This window comes from Balaenoptera acutorostrata, chromosome 3, assembly GCF_949987535.1.
Source record: "Balaenoptera acutorostrata chromosome 3, mBalAcu1.1, whole genome shotgun sequence".
Classification (NCBI taxonomy): Eukaryota; Metazoa; Chordata; class Mammalia; order Artiodactyla; family Balaenopteridae; genus Balaenoptera; species Balaenoptera acutorostrata.
In genome coordinates, this window is record NC_080066.1 from 158003308 (window position 1) to 158015025 (window position 11718).

Sequence of the window (11718 nt, forward strand, 5' to 3'; positions counted from 1 at the left end):
AAGGTAGTTTCAATTAAGGGTATCATTAAAACTGAAAAACTGAAATTTCTTTAGTATTATGGTGTAATTTTCGATGTTAATACATCACCCAGGAAAATGTGCTTATGTGCATGCATGGGCATGAGTAACCCGATCTGGGTTTTTTGTTTGTTTGTTTGGGATTTTTTTTTTTGCAAAAAGCTTTATTGTTTCCATTTGGCCCAAGGCTTGGGAGACGGCTCCAGGGTGGTTAAAAAGCTGCCTAGTGGCTGCAGAGAGGCTTCAGGCAAATGCCCTGACACCAACGGGGCTCCTCAAAGGCCGATGGGCTTCCGCTCCTAGTCGTGCTTGAGATTGAGCCTTTGGAAGAGATACTCGCCCAGCCCAGCCTGGGGACCAGCCAGACTGCGGAGGTTAGCCAGGTGGACAACATCTTCTTGATGAGTTTCAGCTGCTCATCCAGGAAGCGGCTCTCCAGGAAGTCACAGAGGAGGGGGTCTGCCTGCGCAGAATCCAGGACATGCCGGTCCACGAGGGCCTGATTCAGGTTCTTCTCCATGAGAATGGTGGCTTCCCTCGCGTCCTGGGTTTTACCCACTCATCTTGGGACGCGTTCTGCTCGTCCTGGAAGAGGGCGTAGCTGCCTCGCTGGTTTTGCATTTTCAAGAGACGCTAGGCACCCTCACGCTTCTCTTCGGCCAATTCACAGAAAACGTGGTCCACGCCTTCCAAAGCCTCATCGTCGCGGTGGAAATAGAAGCCCAGAGAGAGGTAGGTGTAGGAGGCCCGCAGATGCATGTTGACCTTGGTGGAATAATTCCGACGAATCTAGGAGCTCATGGTTGATTGGTAATAAGGAGCTATGCTCAAAAAATGGTGTTGGCTAGTCTGCGTGACCAAGGATAGCTGAGTGGCAGATTCCTAAGGTTGCGGCTGGAAAAAAGGTTGGAGGGTGGTCAGAGGCTGGAGCGAGGGGCGTCGCTGGGTCTGTTTCATCCAAACGCTGTTGAAGCAAGAGACAGATCTGCAGGACTGCCGAGCACCCTGCCCAGACCTGTTTTGATGTCCAATTTGAAGTGGGAAAACTAGGATAGCTGTTCCTTATAAACCAAACAAGGAGGGAAATGTGGGCAAGAGGAGGAGAGCAGAAGTAGAAGAGCTGCTCCTAAACTCCTGTGGTTTGTAATTGCTCAGAAGATAGGTCCAGAGTTAGAGCAACTAAACAATCAAGTCTCTCCCTCCTCTTTCCTTCTCCCCCTCTTCCACCCAACCTCTCCATTCCAGAAATAGTGTCAGATGTTGACGAATAAGCTCTGAGTTTACACACACACACATAGCCTGCACTCTTTTGTAAAAAAGGAAAAAAAATAGGTACTTGTATGGTAATTGCAAAATGCTTTAACCACTGGACTGGTCTTTTGTGATGGTCTTTATGTATCTTTTTCTCTTTTCTCTTTTAAATTTAAAGCTTCCTTAAACAGTGATATTATAAACATCATTTCCTTAACATATATTATGAAAACATAAGTCACTTCTCTGTGTAGTTGGACAGGCCTTTCTTGACTTCCTCACTTGGCAGGTGCAAGCTGCAATTTGATAAGATATATATGCACTGGGGCAGTAGATTTTTTGGTTTTGGTTTTTGTTTGATGAATTCTAATTTTTTCTAGCTTTATTGAGGTATAGCTGGCATATAATATTGTGTAAGTTTAAAGTGTGCAAAGTGCTGATTTGATACACGTATATATTGTATGTATATTGTATACATGTGTGTGTATATTACCACAAGTTTAGTTAACATGTTCACCACTTCACATAACTTTTTTTGTGTGTGACATTTAAGATTTACATTCTTAACAGCTTTCAAGAATACAATACAGTATTGTTAACTAGAGTCACCATGTTGTTGGTTAGAGCTCCAAAACATGTTCATCATAGAACTTGAAGTTTGTACCTTTTTACCACCATCTCCCCTTTCCTGCTGCCACTCCACCCCTGGCAATCACAAGTCTGCTCTCTGCTTCTCTGAGTTCTGCTTTTTCATATTATACGTTTAAGTGAGATCATACAGCATTTGTCTTTCTCTGTCTGACTTATTTCACTTAGCAAAAGGCCCTCGAGTTTCATCCATGTGTTGCAAATAGCAGAATTTTCTTCTTTTTATGGCTGAATAATATTTCATTGTGTATCTATATTATATATTATAGATATATTATATATTATATATATATATATATATATCACATTTTCTTTATCTATTCATCTGTCAAAGGACATTTACATTGTTTCCATGGCTTGGCTATTATGAGTAATGCTGTAACGAATGTGAAGGTACAGATACCTATTTAGGATGGTGATTTCACTTCCTTTGGGTATATATCCAGAAGTGGGATTGTGGGTTCATACCATAGTTCTATTTTTAATTTTTTGAGGAACCCCATACTGTTTTCCATAGTGGCTGTAACAATTTACATTCCCACCAACACAAGGGTTCCCTTTGTTTCACGTTCCTGCCAACACTTATCTCTTGTCTTTTTGATAATTGCCATTTTAACAGATGTAAAGTGATAGCTCAAGGTGCTTTTGGTTTGCATTTCCCTGATAATGATATTGAGTGCCTTTTCATGTGCTTATATTTGTATGTCTTCTTTGGGAAAATGTCTATTCATGTTCTTTGCCCATTTTTTAATCATATTATTTGTTTTCTTGCCATTGACTTGTAAGAGTTCCTTATATATTTTGGATATTAGCCCCTTAAAAGAGATATAGTTTGCACATATTTTCTCCCATTCAGTAGGCTGGCTTTTCATTTTGTTGAATTTTTCTTTTGCGGTGCAGAAGTTTTTGTTTGATGTAGTTCTTCTTCTTAACTTTTGCTTTTGTTGCTTATGCTTTTGGTGTTACAGCCAAAAAACATTTCCAAGACCAATGTCAAAGAGCTTTTTCTCTTTGTTTTCTCCTAGGAGTTTTACACTTTTAGGACTTATGTTTAAGTATGCAATCCATTTCAAGTTAATTTTGTTAGTGATAAAAACAGGGGTCCAGATTCATTGTTTGCATTTGAATATCTAGTTTTCCCAAAACCATTTATTGAAGAGACTATCCTTTCCCCATTGGTTATTCTTAGCCCCCTTGTCAAATACTAGTTGAATGTATACATGTGGGTTTATTTCTGGGCTCTCAATCCTGTCCCATTGGTATATGTGTCTACTTTTATGCCAGTACCATACTGTTTTGATTATTATAATTTTATATTCAATAACTTTACATTACAATGTAATATAGTTTGAAATCAGGAAGTATGATGCCTTCAGCTATGTTTTTTCTGAAGATTGCTTGGCTATTCAAGGTCTTTGTGGTTCCATATGAATTTTAGGATCGTATTCTCTATTTCTGTGAAAAATAACATGGGAATTTTGATAGGGATTGCATTGAATCTCTACATGGCTTTGGGTAGTACAGACATTTTAACAATATTAAACCCTTCCAATTCATGAACATGGGATAACTTTCCTTTTATCTATGTCTTTTTCAATTTATTTCATCAGTATCTTATGGTTTTCAGTGTACAGGTCTTTCACTATCTTGGTTAAATGTATTTCGAAGTATTTTATTCTTTTTCTTTTTTGGCTGCGTTGGGTCTTCACTACTGTGTGCGGGCTTTCTCTAGTTGCCATGAGCGGGGGCTACTCTTCGTTGCAGTGCACAGGCTTCTTATTGCAGTGGCTTCTGTTGTTGCAGAGCATGGACTCTAGGCGTGTGGGCTTCAGTAGTTGTGGCATGTGGGCTCAGTAGTTGTGGCTCACGGGCTCTAGAGCACAGGCTCAGTAGTTGTGGCACACAGGCTTAGTTGCTCCAGGGCATGTGGGATCTTCCTGGACCAGGGCTCAAACCCATGTCCCCTGCATTGGCAGGCAGATTCTTAATCACTGCGCCACCAAGGAAGCCCAGTATTTTATTCTTTTTGATGTTATTATAAATGGGATTATTTTTCTTTATTTCTTTTACAGATAGCTTATTGTTAATGTATAGAAACAGAACTGACTTTTGTATGTTGATTTTGTTTCCTGAAACATTACTGACTTCGTTCATTCTAACATTTTTCCATTGGAGTCTTTAGGGTTTTCCATATATAAGACCACATTATCTGCAAACAGAGATAATTTTACTTTCTTTCTGATTGGATTCTTTTTATTTCTTTTCCTTGCCTATTTGTTCTGTCTCGGACTTCCAGTACTTTGTTGAATAAGAATGGTGAGAGTGGGCACATTTCTCTTGCTCCTGATCTTAGAGGAAATGCTTTTAAACTTTCACTATTGAGTATGAAGTTAACTGAGTTTGTCATATATGCTAAGGTACCTCCCTTCTGTACCTACTTTGTTGAGAGCTGTTATTATAATGATGTAGAATTTTGTCAAATGCTTTTTCTGCATCTATTGAGATGATCATAGGATTTTTATCTCTCATTCTATTAATGTGATATATCACATTTGTTGATTTGCATATGCTGAACTATCCCTGCATCCTAGGGATAAATCCTACTTGATCATGATCCTTTCAATATGCTGTTGAATTTGGTTTGCTAGTATTTTGTTGAGGATTTTTGCACCTATGCTCATCAGGGATTAGGCTGTAGTTTTCTTGTAGTGTCCTCAGCTGGCTTTGGTATCAGTATAATGCTGGTTTTTGATTACTAATTCAATCTCATTTCTCATTATCGGTTTGTTCAGATTTTCTATTTCTTCCTGATTCAGTCTTGGTAGGTTGTATGTTTTTAGGAATTTATCCATTTCTTCTAGGTTGTCCAATTTTTTGGCATATAATCGTTCATAGTAGGCTCATATGATCCCTTGCATTTCTGTGGTATCAGTTGTAACATCTCTTCTTTATAATATTTTTGAGTCATCTCTCTTTTCTCATGGTAAATCTAGCTAAAGATTTGTCAATTTTGTTTATCTTTTCAAAAAACCAACTATTAGTTTTGCTGATCTTTTCTATTGTTCTCCTGTTCTCTATTTCTGCTCTGATCTTTGTTATTTCCTTTCTTCTTTTAACTTTGGGCTTAGTTTGTTTTTCTACTTCCTTAAGGTGTGAAGTTAGGTTGCTTATTTGAGATCTTTCTTTTTTCTTAATAGACATTTATCACTATAAATTTTCTTCTTAGAACCACTTTGCTGCAGCCCATACATTTTCAAGTGTTGTATTTCCATTTTTGTTTGTTTCAAGATATTTTTGTATTTCCCTTTTAATTTTTTCTTTGATCCATTAGTTGTTCAGGAGTGTGATGTTTAATTTCTACATATTTATGAATTTTCCAGTTTTCCTACTTATTAATTTCTAGTTTCATATTATTGTAGTTGGAAAAGATATTTGACATGATCTCAATCTTTTTAAACTTGCAAAGACTTGTTTTGTGAATGTAAGATCTGTCATTGGAGAATGTTCTGCATGTGCATGAGAAGCATGGGTTTTCTGCAGCTGTTGGATGTAATGTTTTATATAGGTCTGTTAGGTCCATTTGGTCTAAAGGATAGTTCAAGTCCAATGTTCCCTTATGGATTTTCTGTCTGGATGACTTATTATTGAAGTGCATTATTAAAGTCCCCTACTACTATTGTATTGTTGTCTCTTTTCCCCTTCAGATCTGTTCGTGTTTGTTCAGTATATGTAGGTGGTCCAATGTTGGGTTAATGTGTTTATAATTGTTATATCTTCTTGATGAATTGACCCCTTTATCATTATATAATGACCATCTTTATCTACTGTGATAGTTTTTGGCTAAAAGTCTATTTTGTCTGATATAAGTCACTACCTCTTCTTTCTTTTGGTTTCCATTTACATGGAATAACTTTTTCTATCCCTTCACTTTGAGCCTATATGTGTCCTTAAAGCTGATGTGAATTTCATGTAGGCAGCATGTAGTTGGGTCTTTTTTTTTTTTAATGCATTCAGCCACTCTTTATCTTTTGATTGGAGATTTTAATCCATTTACACTTAAAGTAATTATTAATAGGTAAGGACTTACTATTGCCATCTTATTGTTTTCTTGCTATTTGGAGTTCCTTTAGTTCTTTTCTTCCTTTCTTGCTGTCTTCTTTTGTAAGTTGATAATTTTCCATAGTGGCATGCTTTGATTCACTTCTGTTTATTTTTTGTGTATATACTGTAGTTTGTTTGCATTGTGGTTACTATTAGGATTATATAAAACATCTTATGAATATAAAAATCTGTTTTAAGCTGATAACAACTTAACTTTAATCCCATACAAAAACTCTACCTTTTTAATACCCTCCATTTCATGTTTTAGTTCTCATGATTTACATCTTTTTACATTGTGTATCTATTAATAAATTATTTAAGCTATAGTTGTTTTTAATACTTTTGTCCTTTAACCTTTATACCAGAGTTAAGTGATTACCACCCCACCATATTACAGTATTGAAGCATTCAAATTTTACTATATATTTGCCTTACCAATGTGTTTTATATTTTCATATGGTTTCATGTTAGTGTCCCTATATTTCAGCTTGAAGAACTCCTTTCAGCATTTCTTGTAAGGCAGGTCTCTTGGTGATGAACTCCCTTAGCTTTTGTTTATCTGGGAAAGTCTTTTCCTCCATTCATTTCTGAAGGACAACTTTGCCAGGTAAAGTATTCTTGGTTGGCACTTTTTTCTTTCAGAACTTTGAATATATCACCCTACTTTCTCCTGGCCTGCAATGTTTCTGCTGAGAAAGCCACTGATGGATTTATGATTGTTCTCTTGTATGTGAGGAATTTTTTTCTCTTGGTGCTTTTAAAATTCTCTCTGGCTTTGCTTTTAGATAGTTTTTTTATAATGTGTCTTGGAGAAAATATTTTTGAATTGAAATTTGTTGGGGGGACCTGTGAGTTTCATGAACCTACCTAGATGCCCAAATCTCTCGTCAGATTTGGGAAGTTCTTAACCATTATTTCTTTAAATAAACTTTCTGCTCCTTCCTCTCTCTGTTCTCCTTCTGAGACGCCAATAGTGTGTAGATTTTTCTTTTAATGGTTCTTATAATTCATATAGGCTTTCATTCTTTTTTCTACTCTGACTGGATAATTTCACATGCTCTGTCTTCAGGTTCACACATTCTTTCTTCTGCTTGGTCAAGTTTCATATTGAAACTTTCTATTAAATTCTTCAGTCTTTGTGTCTAGGATTTCAATTTTTTTTTTAATGCTTTCTGTTTCTTTGTTGAACTCTCACTTGGCTCATGCATTGTTTTCCTAATTTTGTCTAGTTGCCTATCTGTGTTTTCTTGTAGTTTACTGAATTTCTTTAAGAGGATTATTCTGAATTATTTGTCAGATAGCTCATAGATCTCCATTACTTTAGGGTCAGTTATTAGAACTCTATTAGTTTCCTTTGGTGGCATCATGTGTACCTGATCCTTCTTGATCATGCTTACTTGCATTATTATCTGCATATTTAAAGAAGCAATTTCCTCTTCCAGCCTGTCTCAGCAGATGGGTGGTGTTGCTGACTTCCTTCCCTACCCTGGTGGGACATAGGATGTGCTGCAGAGCTTCTTTATGTCTCTGGCCAGCCTTCCTAGTTAGGTAGGGCTGGAGCATATCCTTGGCAGTTGGGCAGGGCCAGTGACTTGCTCCCCTGTCCAGGCTCAGCCTGTAGATATGCTGTGAAGTTGTCTGGCATCTCCGGCCAGATTTCCTGGTTTGCCATGGCTGAAAGCTATGCTTTGTAGTTGGCCTGGGCCACTGTCTTGCTTCCCTGTTCATGTGGGTCTCTAGAGTGTGCTTTCTGGATAAAACAAACTGCCAGCTGTGGATCCAAGCCAGGCAGATCTGGCAACGGACCTCCCTGGCCAGATGGGGCCACCAATTCAGCTCTGCAGAAGAGTAGACCCACTGGTTGGGATATGCACTTGGGCACTACCAGCAGCAGTAATGTGGTCTTCCAAGATCCACAAGCACATTGCTGTGAGGCCCACCCCATTTCTTCTCCAGCTGATTTTTCCCACTGGTAAATGTAAGGCAGTACCTAAGTGTGCCTCCCCAAAAGCATCCCAGAATGCTGGAGACACTGTTGTCCATCTTGAGTTCTTCTCTTCCCAGCGGAGAAACTATACCTCCAGAGAGACCGCTTCAGTGTGGTGCTGCATCAGCTTGGGGGAAGGGTCTTGCAGTCAGAGTGAAGCCACTTCTTTTACCCTTCTAATGTGTTTTATTTCTCTTTTTGTGGTCCAATGGGGTGCTTTAATCTCACCCCTGAGTTTTGAGATCTTCACAAAGGTGTGTTGTCTATGGATAGTTCCTAGTTGCTCTTTCTGTGAGGGAGACTGAAGTTGAGAATCACCTACTTTGTCTCTTACTGACATCACTCTGGGCAACAGGTTTTTTTTTTAAATTAATTAATTATTTACTTATTTTTGGCTACATTGGGTCTTTGTTGCTACATGCAGGCTTTCTCTAGTTGCGGCGAGCAGGGTCTACTCTTCATTGTAGTGCGTGGGCTTCTCATTGTGGTGGCTTCTCTTGTTGCAGAGCATGGGCTCTAGGTGCACGGGCTTCAGTAGTTGCAGCACGCAGGCTCAGTAGTTGCAGTACACAGGCCCTAGAGCACACAGGCTTTAGTAGTTGTGACGCATGGGCTCAGTACTTGTGGCTCGTGGGCTCTAGAGCACAGGCTCAGTAGTTGTGGTGTACGGGCTTAGTTGCTCCAGGGCATGTGGGATCTTCCTGGACCAGGGATCTAACCTGTGTCCCCTGCACTGGCAGATGGATTCTTAACCACTGTGCCACGAGGGAAGTCCCTGCAATAATTTTTATAATTAGACAGGTTGATGTTATGTTGCAATAGCTGCCAAGTGTGTGTTATTAAGAACACTGGATATAGATATGTTAATGGGCTGTGGGGAAAAAAAGGAAGTTGGACCACTCCTTAATCATAGTTAATATTGAAAACATAAATTCTTATATTTTAAGATTCAAGGATTTTACAGGTCAGCATTGACATGTGACTTTGATATTTCCATCACATAAATCTGTTGAGATGAGACTGTTGATCTATTGAAGTCAACTTTGTTAACCTCTGAAAATGAGATTCCAGAAAGCCATACCCTTACCAAAAAGCCCTCTACATGTACACACATGAGGGAAAGTTTCTACAACTCAAGCCAGTCAAACAATGCTCAGATGAAAGAGTGGCCTCAGTTAACAAGGTCTCCAGTTCCCCGGCCAGTGGGCATTCAAGTATTGGCTCTGGCAGGCAGGTGCTGGATGACACACAGAAGGAGCCCTAAGAGGCTGTTTCCCCTTACACCACTTCAAAGAAGTTTGGATTTTCAACTTATTTTTTAAAAGCAGATACACAGTAAACATCGAAATGTGAGTTTTATGCTAAATACATTTTGGTTTCACAGCAGTTATCTCTTCCTGCCAGAATAGCCCTAAGGATTAAGATGGTTTATTGGGATCAAATGTCTAGGAGATTTATTATAGTGCAGACTGTTTACTCATTCCCATTAAAATGCCGATTATGCTTATTTCTTTGCCTCTCTCTCTCTTCCACCTCCTGTCTTCCCTCTTCCATAACCCATATTCTATTATTTTATTTTCCTGCTTTAAAATGAATCTACTTGGATTTTTATCCTTTATCAAAATTGAGTCCTTGCAAACTCTCTGACTTTATGGGGGCCAGGGAGTGGCAATGGCATGTTATGCAGCTCATTAAGGTCTTGGGAACTCTGAGTCCCTGGTTAGCAACACAGAGCAATAAAAAAAGTATTTTCAGGGACCGTATCTGATGACTGGAGAGAAGGATGTACATTTGGAATAATATGTTGTGAAAAATCACAAACACCCTAGCTATAATCATCTACAATTTAGAGACATGTAAGAGCAAAGATAATTTGCTGTCAGGTATTTGCTTTACTTGGATAACGAGGAAGATTACCTATTTTATAGCCAAATTCTATGTAAAACATTCAACAAGACAGATGAGTTTATATACAATATGTCAGCTCTCAAGAATATACATGAGACATCTGAAAACATGATGACTTAAATAAGAAAGCTACAGCCCAGGAAAATAATTCTACAGGACCTGATAATGCATCCACATTTACAAGAAAGCCAATCAGTGAGTCCATTAGGCTGTGTTTGATATACTGAGGCAAATGTTTGCTATACCCCGATAAATTCATCTTGAATGCTCAGTGACTGTTACAGTGCCTGGCATGGAAGAGATCTCCAGTGAGCTTCTGTGGAAGGAACAATTGAATATTGCTAACCTGCTACTCATGGGATGTGCAAATACATTGCTATCATTTTCCTTTTTTTTTCTGGTATTATGCTTAGAAAGATCTAGACCAGCTGTTGTCAAATTCAGCATGTATGAGAATCACCTGGAGAGCTCTTTACAACACAGATTGCTGGGCCCCACCAGAATCAGACTTTCTGATTCAAGAGGTCTAGGGTAAGGGCTGAGAAGTTGCATTTCTAACATACAAAGATTATGCTGTGCTGCTGGTGCATTTTGAGAACCATGTTGCCTATAAAGTGATGGAAGGGCAATTATACACTTGAGGGCAAAGAAGTGCTCAACTCTGCTAATTTCAAAGAGCATGATTTGTAGCTATTGGACAGACTTGGAGCAGTTACTGTCTGCTGCTAAGGTTTCCATTACAGATGCAAGGAAAAAAGTGTTCTCACTCTTGCTTTCTGTCTGTCTGATTGAGGCAGCCAAGATTGAATAGGGGAACATAGGAGAAAAACATGATATAACAGTAAAAAAACATGAAGAGAACTTTTGCTACTCAGAAATGACCTTGTAAACAGTGAAGACCTGTTTTACTCCAAAGAAGAATCTAAAATTTGACTTTACGTGAGAAGAATTGGAAAATCGTTTCTCTACACCCTCACTTTCTGGTTGAGTCTACCTTTTCAAGCTTAAAGTTTAAAACTAATTAAATTAAAAGCCAAAAAAAAAAAAAAAAACATTACTTGAAGTCTTTAGTTGCCTGATAGCTCAGGTGCCTTCCAACTTGAAAATTCTTTGAGTCTCTGGTCAATTATTTGAATCCCTATTGATATGGCAGAGAAGGAAGCTGATTTATTATAGGCAAGAGGTAACATAAAAAATAAAATGACTACTGCAAATTGAGGCTTTGTTAGGCTCTCTGCTAAACTTTGTAGGTATTATCTCATTTATTCCTAATAACAATCCTTTGAGATCAGCACCGTTTCTCTCCCTATGTCACAGCTGAGAAAAATCAGGCTAAGAGAGTTTAAGTGACTTGTCCAAGGTCACACTTCCAGCAGGTTGTGGAATCAAAACTTGATCCTTTCCCAATATACAAGAATTTAAAATATGTATGTCAAGTTCAAAATAGGCCATGGTAGAAGAACCAGCGCTAACAGCAATATTAACAGTGCCAACTGTAATGATAGCAATTAGAGTATTAGTACTAAAGAGCACTATCATATAGGTATTACTATCCTCATTTTATGTTTGAGAAAACTTGCAAAAGTTAAGCAATCTTCCTGAGGTTATATAGCTTGGCAAGATATGAACTAGAGACTAAGGATTCTAAAGCTCACGTTGTTTATACACCACCACCAAACCGTAATATCAAGCAGTACCCTTCCTCGACCCTTTAATGGCAATCCACATATTAAATACAAACTATTACATTAATGTAACTAGAAGGTTCCACAAAGTAAAAATTCACTGATTCCCCATTGGCAGTA

The 11718-nt window shown here is 38.3% G+C and overlaps 1 pseudogene; it reads right to left on the reverse strand.

Annotated features, from left to right (window-relative positions):
- Positions 1 to 317: 317 nt before the first annotated feature.
- LOC103007318 (ferritin, mitochondrial-like) lies at positions 318 to 7746 on the reverse strand (annotated as a pseudogene).
- Positions 7747 to 11718: the final 3972 nt, after the last annotated feature.